The 15,426-nt window shown below is 35.0% G+C and overlaps 1 long non-coding RNA gene across 1 annotated transcript; it reads left to right on the forward strand.

Annotated features, from left to right (window-relative positions):
• Nucleotides 1-13,814: 13,814 nt before the first annotated feature.
• Nucleotides 13,815-14,940, forward strand: LOC119193814. The gene is made up of 2 exons (XR_005114057.1): nucleotides 13,815-13,950; nucleotides 14,838-14,940. It is a non-coding gene; the product is annotated as an uncharacterized LOC119193814 (long non-coding RNA).
• The last annotated feature ends 486 nt before the right edge of the window (nucleotides 14,941-15,426 follow it).

Consider the following 15,426-nt stretch of genomic DNA (forward strand, 5'->3'; position numbering starts at 1 on the left):
TAATCATTTATTTCGGACAACAGTGATTCATTTACGGGTGAATAACAATTGTAACATCAAAATAATATTAGTAAATTAGTATATAAATGAACTCTACTATTTCATTGCTTCGGTGGCATAGTTGTAATCCGTACGAGTTTGACTACGGCGCTGAGATCCTGGGTTCAAATCCCAGGTCGAGATGAGTGGGTTTTTCCATATTAAAAAAAATAATCAGTCCCAGCTCGGAGTCAGGAAATTGACGGTGTGTTACCTCTGTGCCTCGAAAAGCATGTAAAGCCGTTCGTCCTGTGCCTGATCTCTCTCCGGTCATGTTGAATCGCCGGCATGAGACTGAAGGAACAAAGAGTGCACCTGTGTATTGCACTATATCTTCTGCGTGCCTGGCTGCTTTCCGTTGAGATTGGCCGCCGTAGTCAAAATTTGGCTTAGAAGTGATACATTCATATAATTGAAACGACGATGCTAGCTACTTCACTGCATGCAATTGTTACCAGCAAGCTAGCATCACTGGATCCAATTTTCCTAACGTTTATGTAAAGTTAAAATGTGGTATTGAGATACTTTTCATTCGTTCCTTATAGTTTAAGCCCACAACAGACTTATTTTGCTATAAATAACGCCTACAATGACAATAAATTAATTTTTTTATAAATTTTGCATCATCATCATCATCATTACTCTCATTGATTTATATTATTCAACTTAAGTCCACCTTTTATAATCATTTTATTTACTGATAAGCTTTTAATAGATACTTTCTCGGGCCAAGTGGGCGATTATTACGAAAGGCATGCCTAAGTAGGTGAAACGAGCAGATGACGAGAGGCAAGTTTTGACTAAAATTCCACTTAAACAGCATTCCAATCCGAAGCTACGTACCTCTCTTGTTTATTTTAAATGGTGTAATTAGATTATTTTATTTCCATTGACAAAATACGATAGTTTATTACATTTTTGCCTTTCTTCATTTTGGAGCAATCTGGTTTCTTGGTGCATCTCCAACAATTACATGATGGTATGCTATATTGAAATACATAAACCATTCTATTATTCACTCGAAAACTTCCTCTACTTTCAGCTTTGATCAAAAAACAAGAAAATATTCAGTCTGTTACGGCAATTTGACATAAACATTCATTCTAATGGTTAATACATTTGCGAACCCCAGAAAAAAATACGCAGAGTGTGCCATCGCTCACATGCTTAATGGTGGACATTCAGCCGAATTTAAAATAATTATCGTTAATGATTATTATCCAAAGCACAATTGCCACTCCCTAATATTCAATTAAGTATAAAATATGTATTTAGTAACGCCCCAGTAGCAATCATATTGCGGCAGTTTAAGTATGAAATCAAAGAAATGATAAAATACGTCAATTTTCGCTTCCTTTTATTCAGTTGTCATATCATATATTTGATATGCACTGATAACCTCACCTCTCCTTTCCTATTGAAGGTTATCAGCACTATCTATGATCCTCGCTGCAATTCCTTTGTTTAGATTGTTTTATCATAACTTTCATGCGACCTTCGCTGCTTTCACGATAACTGTATCGATTTAATGCATTTTTTTATAAAATCTGTGATTGATCTAGTAGCAATATTTTCGGAAACAAAACCCTTTTTCTGATTAAACAGAAACTATTTAGATTGCAACTGTGGCTTCTCTTATATCGGTTAAAATAAAATAAATATAGGGACCCGGGTAAAAGAACATATAGCTGTCGTGTCACCGACGCTCTACGAAGTCTGCAGTTGTTGAACACTCTGAAGGATGCACCAATCGTTATTTGCCACTAGACTAGACTAATCCTTGCCAAAGAACATCGATTCCTATCTAGGATAATTCGCGAGGCTTTTGAAATTAAAAAACATCCAAATTTCAATAGGAGATGGTTGGTACCTTGCACAAACCTAGGATCATGTCCTACATTTAATTAAATCGGAACCTAAAAGACCGGCTGCCAGACTTCAAGATACTGTGAGCTCATTCAAAGTGGATAGGTCCATCAACAGCTAGATTTTTTTTTTGTATACTTAATTGTAAATGTAGGTACATATTATAACTTTGACTTTTCGGATAACGAATACCTCAGTCCGCCCCGTGACCATGAAGGCTGCAGTCTTCGAAACGTGAAGAGAAAATTATAATGTAAAAACCGTGATAAAATCCGCAAAATAGCTTTATTTCAGTTTAAATAATGCATATTTCGCCCTTTTTAGTGCATGTTTTCACTTTTTGATAATTCATATAATTCTATTTCGTATTTTAACAATCATTTCATGTCATATTGCTTGCTGTTTGTTTTAAATATGAGTCCGTTGCATATCCCAACCCTCTCAATAGTAGAGGAAGCCCGTGCCCAGCAATAGGACAGTATATAACGCAGGATGCATATAATTTTTATATGCTGTATTCCTGGTTATTTGAAAAATCATGTGTTAGCTTATGTATCTAGCTATACTATTATATAAAGCTGAGGAGTTTGTTTGATTCAACACACTAATCTCTGGAACTACTGCTTCGAATTAAAATAATCTTTTATTGTTGGATAGCCCATTTATCGATTAAGGCTATAGGTTTTATAACATCACGCTATGACCAATAGGAGCGGAACATTAATGAAAAATTTTCCAAAAACCGCGGAAAATCTATTCCTATTGAGAACTTCGCTTTCGTGCGCTGCGTAAACGGTTAAAGTTACACAACAAAAATTTATGACGGAATAATTAACAAGTGCATTTGATATTGTTGAAAGTCATCAGTGATTTTTATCTTATCTAAATGCATTATTTTTCACTGCGGCTGTAATTGCTGCATGGTGAGGTTTTACATCTATAAATACCTTTGTACCTACGTACCATCTATCTTACCTATCTACTAAGTTGACACAGAACTGCACTGCAACGTGAAAAACAAGGCTAGTTAACAATGGCGAAGGATTAATATATTCAAAAAGTAACCCGAGGCAAAAAGAATTGCATTTGTTAACATATCCCGGCCAATTGAACAGAAAACCAAAACTAAGACAAACGTTTATAAACTTAAAAGGGGAGCCGATAGGAATCCGGTTGTATGGACGCTTCTTTAGCAGTGGCTTAAAGGATATGATAGTTAATATGCAATGACTGCCTCAGTGGCTCCGACGTCTTAGGTTCGAACCCAAATGTGATATATTTTTTTCGCAGTCTAAGCCCGAAGTCTGGTAATTGTAACTGATATTACGATAGGTACCCCCCCCCCCCCACTTTCACATCATGGGACGGAACACGAATAGGGAAATGTGGGTGCCCTCGTTACACCTTAGCTTACCCTTTCGGCGATAAAATGCGTAAATATATACGAATTTATTAACAGATTTTTTTAGAAATAAATGATTTATAAATTTATCTATTTTTTGCCATACTCTCACACATAAAATGTCTCCTTTGGATAGTGTCCAAATACATTTTGATTTAACAAGCTAAAACGACAAAATCCCCGCGGAACTGTGACAGGATCCTACATAAGAGAAAATATGACAAAGCCTAACTTTCTAACCCGAGATATCAAGATGATGAGTACGTCTACTTCTACGTTGTGAAACAAAAATAATAACAGATTTTGAGGGGCATTGCCCTTAGGGCGGGCCCTTGGAACATCTGACGGTCCGCCTCTAACAAACGTGTTTTGTATACACTGATCGTAGAGCATTCCTGTTCCCGTATGTGGGTATTTATTCTAAGAACCGTTAGCACAAAATCTTTGATCTCTACCCACCTTATAAGGGTGCTTCCGTTGTATTCCAAAAGTCCCAGTGCACTTACCTTACTAATGCAAAAGTTTGTGTAAATGTACGCAGCTTTAACGAGTTCTATTTGTACTCGTCTGTACCTGTCGTAAATACTAAAATCAACTGAATATATAGGTAATAATAATATCAACCCTGTATAATATACAGGATGGACGTGGATGGACAAGGGCGTTCTCTACTATTAAGAGATTAGGCCTTAGTCCACCACACTGGCCTAGTGCGGATTGGTAGACTTTACACATCTTCAAAATTCCTATAGAGACTTTCCTAGGTATGCAGGTTTCCTCACGATTTTTTCCTTCAACGTTAAAGCAAGCGATAATTCGCAAACAAACACACATCATTTTAGAAAAGTTAGAGATGTGCACTTGGGTTTTTGAACCTGCGGACATTCGTCTCAGCAGTCCGCTCCACACCCAACTAGACTATCGCAGCTTGACACTAAATATACTTTTTCTAAATAGTAATGTCGGCTTCGCTTTTGAAAACTTCGCCACTGTAAGTAAACTTTAAACGTATTAGTTAAAGTACACAGTTGCCTAATTGACCGGTGTTTAGCAAAGATAAACAACAGGTAACTCTCATTTAACACGTGTACTTACCCTATCTTCAGCTTTAAAATAACTCCACCTGCTCGAAAGATTTTATATATTTATGATTATAAATTATCTAATTTAAGTATGTTTGAGATTAACCGGTACGGATGCATGGAATCACCTGCCCCAACTAATAATTAGAAGGGTGCACGATACAATAAATTTGGATTTAATTGGTGACCATGATTTTCCTGGGGCATCGATTAAATATGCTCCTTAAAATATTATAAAGGGTAGCATTAGTTAATTAAGTTTAAACGATTCCTTAATGACTAATTCTTTGGAGGTTTTACAAAAGACTGAACGGAATTTGATAGAATTTCATCGGGATTCAAAAACTATACAAATGAGAGGTAATTGATGAGTCGTTAGTCCTTTGCCGGCCTACATTGTGGCCTTGTAACTTCATGGCATATTGGCTAATTCAAAACCAGTTATTCGATAAAATTAACATCAACCAAAAATTGCTTTTGAATGTAGATTAGCAGTCAGTTTTGATTCGCTAAATAAATATTGTATTGTTTTTATTAAGTAATGCCTCCAAATGAAAGAAATCTAAAAAAGGTCTATTGTTTAATTAAATTAAAACTACAACCTTATGTGTATAAAAACCAAATTCAATTGCAGACTAATAAAAAAACAAATTAGGTATCTTAAAGATAATTTAACAAAAATAAATCCAAAATAATCTTCTTTCGTGCTTTGTCACCATTTCAGTATACGTATGAAAATTTATGTTTACACGAAAGTTGGACATTTAGATAAAACTATTTTTCCTTTTTTTATATTTTGATTTTCTCCCGGCGTTTCAAAGACTGCAGCTTTCATGGTCATAGGGACAGAGTTCTTCGTCTTCCGAAAAGTCAAAGTTAATATCTACCTACATTAGGTTGCAATATCTTTAAAATCTTTATCTATGCAACTCCATTTAATAACCTATAAGAACCCGAACACAAGTTTATAAACAACAATGACTACCGACGCTATGTTTCCAAAACAATTCCGTCAGTCAATTAAGCTACCAACCCACAAAAATAGATTTCACGTTAACGACTTCGACAACAAACATCACCCCAATAGAACAGAACTTCTGTAAAGATCTTTATTGACCAAATTTCCGGTTAATGCAGCTGTGCCCAACCAGATTTTAATATAATGCGCTTACAAATTATCAAATGAACCGGCCCTAATCATTCTGTATTGTTTTAGGAGAAAAACGGGGTTCAACGACCTCGTGCCCACGTGTGGACACACGTGTGTTGATCTCCTTTGTGATAATCATTGTCCGATAAATCTTTTCTTAGTGTCTAAGCTCTAAATTTCGTGAGGGATTTTGTGTTAAGGTTACGGATGGCGTGGAGTCGGTGTGTTTTTTTGTTATTTTTTTATAGCGGAAGATAAGAAAGTGGGTCATGTGATGATAAGCGATGATGCCTATGAACACCCACACAAGAAGATTTATGACTGTGGTGCATAACTTTTTAGAGAAATGAGCGTGGGTGTTTTTCAAACGGTTAATCTCACTGTCTGTACGGAACATAATAAATGTGCTTCTGTAAGTCGATTATGAATAAGACCACCAGTATGATAGCACTCTACTCGAACACACTCTTAGTACGACATTAGAGCCAGCCCGAAGGTTTACAGGTTAGTACCTACTACCATTTACTATAGACATTGGACCATTTTACCGAGTACCTTTATACACTACAATAGTTTACAGTACTTGCGTTTTTGTACCATTTATAAAATTTACAAAATTTTTATATTTGAAATATTTATGTAACACAACTCGTGTTTATTTAAATATCGTCTCTATTTACAGAACTTACCTTTTTACCATTTCAAAATTATACAAAATGAGAATTTTTGAAATAGTATATGACACAAGTCGTTTTTTATTTAAATATCGTCTCTATACATTGCCGAATCCCCAAGACGTGTGAACCCTTTCTACGCACTTGTTGAACAATATGACCCTCCGTGCTCCTTGCACAGAATGCGACATTAGTCCATTGTTGAGGGTTTCAATACATCCTTTCAACCTTATGTAGGCCACTAACTCCGTTGTATTTTGTTTAGGTATTTGCTTGCAATGGCTAGAAATAAATGTTTCTTTATGTGTTCGTTTGCATGTTGATTAGTCTGTTTATTTAGTGAAAAATACCTGCGTCTTTGTAATTGTTTGAATATAAAAGTATGACGAAATGCATACAGATTTTACGTATATTAAACGACAGTTAACGCTGTAAAGGACCCGATACAAAGACATGAAACAGTATAGTTATATACGGGACATCAGGACCAAATTTGTGCTCTAAAGTTATTACCAATAGGTAATCGATGTCTTATTTGAAATGTCCATGTTACAAGATGTCTTAGCGCCCCTAGATATTTATATAAAAATAACATATTTACAGAAACATGTAATATGTGTACCAAAACGTGCAAATCACGATATGGAAAAAATATAGAATATTTAACATTGGTATTATTTCATAGCAGATTGAGTTCCCATCGCATAAGCGCAAAATTATTGTATGACAATCTTTCCAATGTCCGCTCAATATAATATTAAAACTCTTTGACTTTATAGTAAGGACTGGAAAGTCCAAACATAATACCGATAACTGCGAACATTGCGCTCTTCAATAATGCCGGATGCTCTCAAGCATATTCCCAAAGTATGACGTATAAAGCCATATGCACTCACACTATCCAACTAATATGCATCCGGTGCCTCCGACCATCAAATATGCTACTACTAATAAATAAAAGTAAATGCGTTATGTTGATTGATATAAATAAACTGGTAACAAATCGACGCTGATATGTAGTTTCATCGTAACATAACTGGGTTTTAATGATACATGACATGTTCCTGCTGTGGCGTGATAAAAAGGCCAAAATAGACTATAATTCTTAAATTATATATTAACCTTTTCACTCGGCCACAGGACATATCTATGTTCACGTTACTAAATTTTATTTATGGTAAAATTGTAAATCTTTGTGAAAAGTTTGGAAATTTTTGTTAACTAATCTTGGATAAACGCATGGATTTATATGAAATTCTATAAGTAGTTTCTTGGATTAACACAATGGCAATATTTTATTCTGCTATATCGCTGCGGAAGGATTTTTTACATTGTTAAGTTTTGTACAATTATCACTCCGGTATTTTGAACTAGATGGCGTTACTGTGGCATTAGTTCTATGATTTAAATGTAACTTATAAGTTGATATAAGTCCATGTGCAAGAAACCGCGATTAAAACAAGCACTTAATAACCCACAAACAGATTATAGAATACTAGCGACCCGCCTCGGCTTCGCACGAGTGCAATCCTGATACTAAATACACTACAGAAAAACTGTGAACATTGTATATAAAAATATAGCGGCCCGCTCTGGCTTTGCACGGGTATAACATAACAAAATAACAGTATTTCTCCACTATTTAATGGATGTTATTATTATACATATAAACCTTCCTCTTGAATCACTCTATCTATTAAAAAAAACCGCATCAAAATCCGTTGCGTAGTTTTAAAGATTTAAGCACACATAGGGACAGAGAAAGCGACTTTGTTTTATACTATGTAGTGATAAATCAGATTACATTCACTCGTTCAATTTAATTCTCTATTATAACATACATTAGTCGAAGATCTCAGATCAGCATACGTCATCTCCCCGACTGTGGTGGGCCACCCTAAAATCGTTTTTCCGGTGGCCTCACCGAGTATTTGTTGATACAAAAACACAGGACATGCACACTTTGACAGAAGGCCATTGGATTTTGCTCGTAGACTCCGATGAGTGTTTTAACGGCTTGAAAATTACTTTATTGGTGTAGTTACATAGTATGTCAATTGTGAAGGTTCAAGGCTCCGTGTTTAAGTCCAGTTGTAATTTATCCATTTGAAAATTATGAGATGAAAAGTAGCACGGAAAAATGAACAACTCGTTGAGTATCTAATATTCTAGAATATAAGCGTTACTAACAAAATTCTAGATTCAAACAATTGCCAAATAGCCATTTCCTAAAATTTCACCATACAGTTCCACAGATCAGTTCATTATTTCTGCGAAATTCACAATTTTACATGTTTTCGACATTATAACAATGGTTGCACTGTTGTTACCATTGTATTGTTCGTCTGACACGATAATTCGGTGCGTGACGGCTTGATGTCATCTGCCTCATTATATGTGTTATGCATATGTAATGTCGCATTCACTGGCACTGGATTTTATTATTTTATTTATAGTGATACCAACCGGCCGTATCAGAAACAACAAAGCACGAATAAATGAAGTCATTTTATGTACTTACATGAGTTCTGGTGAATCAACAAATAATAAAAAATGACGAGTTATTCCAAAGCTTCATCATAAATATAATGGAACACCATATTTCGTAAATATCAATGGCATTTTAAGTTAGCAAAACGTATAAATCTGTACATATTATAAAACAAAGTCCCCAAAAGCTGTCTGTATGTGAACTATTTTCTCAAAATCTACTGAATGGATTTGTGTACAGATTTTACTAATAGATAGTACAATTCTTAAGGAAGGTTTGGGTTACTAGTGCATTACGGTTTTATATAATTTGACGTAAATATAACGATTACTGTTGAAGAGGTCGCGTGGTTATAAAAAATCTCGTGGGTCAGATTACGCGGTAAAAACTTTCTGACACACTGATATACACGTGGACGAAGCCGCGGGCACACCTTGTTAAATAAAATTGATTGAAAAATAGCTAGCTATTAAAAACTCTACAACTAGTACGTACATACATATCCATAATACAACAAAATTTTGCCTTAATTGAACCTTAAATTTTATTTATCATTAAAATTACATAAATATTTTGTGTAAAATACTTAAATGAACTAGGCCTTCACGGTGGACTAAGGCCTAAGCTCTCTCAGTAATAAAAAACTACGTGACAAGCAAGAAAAAGTGAATATATAAAGTCAATCTATATAAATAAAAATCAGTTGCTACATGTATGTAAGAGAATCACTTGAGAATGGCTCGACCGGCTTTCCTGATTCCTTTTTGTTATATTCCTAATTATCATAAGATTCGTATCAAAGAATAACTTTAATAACCAAAGCAAAAGGCGGGTAAAATTTTCGATTTAGGGGATATTATCGTATATAAATATTTTTTTCGTACATGCTAATCTCCGAAACTATTAACCGATTTCAATGAAAATTTTTGTGGTTTGGTTAGGTCCTGCTTGAATCATAGAATTTTGGACCTGATAGATGGCGCTGTTGTCGAAGACTTAAAGATAAATGGTAGAAAATAAAATGCAGTCTGTGGCGGCACAATATATGCCGGCCCACTAATATTTAAAACAAAGCTGAAATATTGTTATACTTCAACAAACATTGTTTTGCAAAACACCGATATTTCCTCACTGATATATAGACGGTTTCCGACTTAATCAATATTAATACCGCATCAACACTGACTCATACAAAATGATAACAAGGACATCTCATTGCAGTCGTTATGGCCGACGCACACTCACGCTTCGATAGGGAAGAGCGAACAGGGAACCGGGAATAGGCCGGAAGAGTTCTACAGTTAAATGTCACGCGTAATTTATGGACAGTCCCGACTGTTTTAATCAGAACGACTCTTCGTATTTACATGAATATTAGTTACTAATTTCCAATGGAGAAGGGTGAAATTCGTAAAGAAACTCGACACTACATATAAATACTAATATACATAAATGCGGTCTGCAAATCGTTTTAATGATCTTTAGATTTTACATAAATTACGAAAGGGAAGCCGAAAAGGATAAAATTATAAGGACCCTTCGCCTGTTAATTCCAAAACTTCTAATGTCATACGTTTTTTTTAATAGGCGTTTTGCAGTCTATATCTGGAAGCCTGTGAACAAGGTACTGGATTCTCCTGGCTTAACGACCACAGGGGGCCGGAAGAAAGTTGTGTTTGGGGGAGAGAAGAGTGGGAGAAGGATAAGGACCCTCTTTTAAGATTGGTGGAGGAGAGGACGTTAAATGTTCGCGAGGCCCTTAAAGGCATCAGTATGAACTTACCACTACGAGGTAACACACTAACTATATGCTTAGGGCTGTGACAAATGTCCCCCATGGGCGTAATGTCATAGGTTGAGGAGATTTTATTTATGTGCCAGTATAAGCAGACGAGCTAGCGGCCCACCTGATGGTAAGCAGCCACCGCTGCTCATGGACTCGGAGATGCCAGGGATGCAGACAAGCCACTACCTACCGTATGGACACGAGGGAGTGTGGCACGTAGAGTTGAAATCAGGGACGTAGCTATCGCTGTATCAGACGTATCAGTTATGTAAGCCTTGGAGCCTTAGAGACCCTTCTTGGTCCATGCCTATAGGTACATGAAACTAAGCGGAGTGCCCAAAGTTCGCGTTGAGGCACTTACAAATCGTAATATAGGGCCCCCTTATGGCAAACTACTCCAATGGTTGAAATTTGTAGATGTGGATGGTGTTGATACAGGTTAATGGTAGGTGCTTTTCATACGTAAAATTTGTGCTGCAATAAAATAGTGAAAAGACTCCAAATTATAGTTAAGGGAAGATAAAATGACGCGTCTTTGCGCAAACGTTGCGGATAGTTTGAGATTTACTAGTCATTGTTACAGTGTAAATCTAATTGCTTTTTATTTTCCAGATGATTATCTAATCAAGATATCTCGTGAGCTTTATCTCACAGATATTTAACTTGAATTAATTTAATTTTAAACTTTGGCGCAATAAGTTGTAATTTTAGCTTAATTGAACACGGGTAAAGGTGAAGTTAATACCCAACATCCTTCGCAAACGAATTAACTACAAACCGATCGTAACGCACCGAAAACGTGACGCAAAACAACGTAGAACTAAAACATTCCCTTAGAATACGGTTGAAAAGTACAATCGTACCATTTTGCGTTACAATTATTTTGAGTCCTTCGCGGACAGTATTCCTTGTTAAATTCCATTGCTGGTTTATAAGGAAATGTTTCTTCCGTTCTGAAAGGAAGTGTTCGATGCATAGGATGTTGGGGTGGTGTGTCGTGATGTGGTGGGTGGTGTGGGGTCCTGTAATAGGCCGCATCCTCCCGCAATCACTGCGCAGGAGTCTGTGACGCGTGAACTGATTTGTTGACGGGTTACACGAGTCGAGTTTTATTGTGAAATTGAAAGTGTTTAGTCGGGAAGTGTAAATGTGCTTTCCGGAACGATACGGTTTATATTTTTTTTTGTGTATTTTTTTATTTTTGTGGAACGGTGAAAAATGAAACGAAATTTATATTAATTTAAGTTGATTTTTAAAATGTTCTGTACCTCTAGCAGGAATTTACGCGTTAAAGTCTGGTTAACGTAGTGGTTTTATTTAATTTATTTTTTGTATGGAAATTATAATAGCGAAATAAGAGTGTATTTGAAACTTAAATAGGTTAGCAAGAACATTGCGCGGGTGTCAACTTCGAATAGTAAAGCATGTAACCATTGACAGTTGAGTTAAAATGTAAGGAAACGGCAGCACGTGTCTCTTTTTTGACGTATAGTATCGACTAACAAATACTTAATACGTTAACTTACGCGATACTTGAAAATCTTATACAATAAAAGGTCCAGTACAATAATCATATTCTTAATCAATTCTATATGCTCTTTGCCGATTTCTCCCCCGTGTGGTGAGTCGGAACGTATGCGCCTGCGCACGTACGAGATTGGCACCTGTCAACCTCGGACACGGTAACCGACCACCGTCCACATTTATTACCTCGTAACTATAACGCGATGGAAAAAAATAAATTATCCTCTACAACCGCAATCCAGGACTCAAATCATTTCCAATTTGATTGAACGAATTATGAACAGAAGCTTTATGTTTGAAGGTCGTTTTGTTATTGTTTCTTTTTGTAATCATGCTACGAGTCTTTGTGGTTTCTTGGTATTTATGTGCAACGGATTTTTACTAATCCAGTAGATGAGATTCCAAAGATCGTGGCGTAGATGTTTCCAATGAAAGCATATTCTTTTATTTTGGATGCAAATTCATTTATAACCTTTTATCGAACATCTTTAGGTATGACGATGAGCGTTAGTACGAAGTAGGAAATAGACGAAGTCCTTTTATTCTGATAGAAGACCCACACGGCCGGAACCATGCAAAACTTCATAGTTTACATTCTTACCTTGTTAATCAATGGTTTACCTAATCACCGGTTTCTGCCTTCGTAAATCAATTTATAACGAATATGATCAGTGTTTTGTCTTCAACTCTCAAACAAATCACCACTAATAAATGATTATCCACAAGTTCTCATAACAAAGGCGGTATCAATTCACACAATACAATGTTTACCTTTAGCGTTACTGAGAATGGGTTGTTTATACACTTCACGCCAGCGATGACAACCGATCAGAATTGATGGTATATTAAGTTCTCTATATCACTCAACCAATCATAAGTGTGCACTTGACATTTATAAATGTTTTAATGAATTGTCATATTAAGAATAGGTTAGGTAATAATTGATTTGAGCCGAGCCGCTTCCTTTTGCCTTTATAATTATAAAATGTTATTTAGCTTTATAATATATATAACTAGTTAATATGGCAATAAACAGATTTTTAATTATTTCTTGAAACGTTGTTTCATAAAATAATACTTAATAAAGTCTTGTTTTATATCAGCCCAGTACTATAATATAATGGCCATTGGGCACGGCCTCCTCTAATTCTGAGAGGGTTTAGGCCTTAGTTCACCACGCTGACCTAGTGCAAGTTGTCAATTCAAATATCTGCAGACTTTACACTATATAGTTAGTTATAGAACGGGCTTCAGGAACAAATTTTGTTCCAAAACTTATTACTAATTTGTTATAAGTCGCTGTCTTATTTGAAATCCGTTTGACAATATGTCCCAGGGTCCTTAGATATTAATACAAAAATAATATATTTACATAAAATATGCTAATATTCGCATTACAAACGTGCAAATCATGATATGAAAAAAATATGGAATATTTTAAATTGATATTTTGCTATTTCACGGTAGATGGAGTGACCATCACGTAAGCGCAAAATGTTTGTATGACAACCTTTCCAATGTCCGCTTTATATACTAATGGTCTTATTCATAATAAAACCCTTATCGAAGGTATAAATCGCAAATAGTTAAAACGTCCTATAAGCTTATCGAGCATTCGATAAAATTTCTTATTCATAATGGTTTCATAAACCTCCGATAACAAAAAGGCCTTTAAATGTGCACAATGTTGCCATTTCGTAGAAAAAAAAATTTAAATAAGTTCTACCAATTACTACCAAGTTTTGTCTCTGGAAACAGACAATAAAAAAAATTGTCTGTCATTGTCACAATGGCGTTTGTCAAAAAAGTAAATAAAATAAATACAGGAGGAAAATTTATTTGTTGTTCTCGAAATTCTTTGTAAAACTTGGAAGAACGCAGGCAGCAAATTGCGATAAAATGGTAGAGAAGTGAAAAGTAGTTGGAGGAAGACAAGGTTGGTGCAGCTCTTTTCTGTATTTGAACGTTTGCGATATGCATTCCTGCATTACTAACTATTACTTGTTTACAAGATTATGTTGAAGAAATTGATTAGGGAGCGGGTATGAACCCGTTCCCTAACCAAAAACCTTTCTCCCTAAAAAGAATATGAATTCTTGAACGTGAATGTCGTCACGAACTACAATTTCATATAGGTGTCGTAGATTCATTTGGGGAGCTGTGCTAACTGAAATGTAATATTGCTACTCATGCATTGCGCATGTCCAACAATACGCACTATGATAGCCACTCTTAAAATATTCATATAAATAAAATATTTGGATAATATAAAATAGTGATTATGTACCCTGGTGGCATTCAGCACAAATAATAAAGTTAAAACAGCACAATGAAATATAAAAGGAATAAATCAATTTTATTTTGTAGATAATGCTCATTGTGCCTCCTCAGACCTCACTTCCAATAGAAAATATAAAGGAGATATGTATGTATCCATTTTATGCTATAATCATGTAGGATATTGTTGTTTTAGGTAGGTCATAAGTAAAATATATTTTTGAGGTCTTTATTAGTTAAAATAAAAGGAAAATAAATAAAACCTTTATTTATCATGTAGGCATATATATAAAAGGCTCTTATGACAAGTCAACATATAATCAAATATGATTTACAATTTGTAAAGACCACCGATTAAGGCATGCATATGATCCATTATTATATTATAATCCACCTCCACCTGGAAATATAAGGGAGGTATTAACAAATCATCATTAAGTAATTTATAATTTATACTATAATCCTGTGGGATACTACTGTTGTATATTTGAATAAACATTTTTTATTTCAAATTATGTTGAATGCTTATACATTGCATAATTTCAGGTTTGTCCCACATCTGCAGAATAAATTGCAACAATAGAAGTGCAACACAGAAAAGAGTTGCATGCTATTCAGATGGACAATGAGCTCCAGTGAAATAAAAAAAATAAAATTGAGATATATTAATAAAAGAAAAATATAAATTTTATAAAAATAAATGACAATGACTAACTTTAATTATGTTGTATAATTAGGTACCTTTCAGTGTGAACAACTTTAGTCTAGATTTTGGGTCAATGATGATAATAATTGATACTGACACCTCTTCAATATTGGACACACTGTTCTGTGGCATATATCTCTCTTTGAGCAATTGCAATGTTGTGTAACACTGCAAGAGCCACAATAGTAGTCTTCACATTGCCAAATTTAAGATATGCCATGAAACAGGCATTGAAAATGCTGTTTCCACACACCAAAGTTCTTGTTGCAATATCCGGGAGTTATGAGTGCTGCTTTGCCATCTAACAATATCTCTGATCTGAAGATTAGCATCACAATTCACCTACAACAAACCTTTAAATTTTACCTGAACAACAAGATTGAGGAAATAATATCCTTTTCTATATAGTGTTAGTGTAGAAAATACAAC

This window comes from Manduca sexta, chromosome 7, assembly GCF_014839805.1.
Source record: "Manduca sexta isolate Smith_Timp_Sample1 chromosome 7, JHU_Msex_v1.0, whole genome shotgun sequence".
Classification (NCBI taxonomy): domain Eukaryota; kingdom Metazoa; phylum Arthropoda; class Insecta; order Lepidoptera; family Sphingidae; genus Manduca; species Manduca sexta.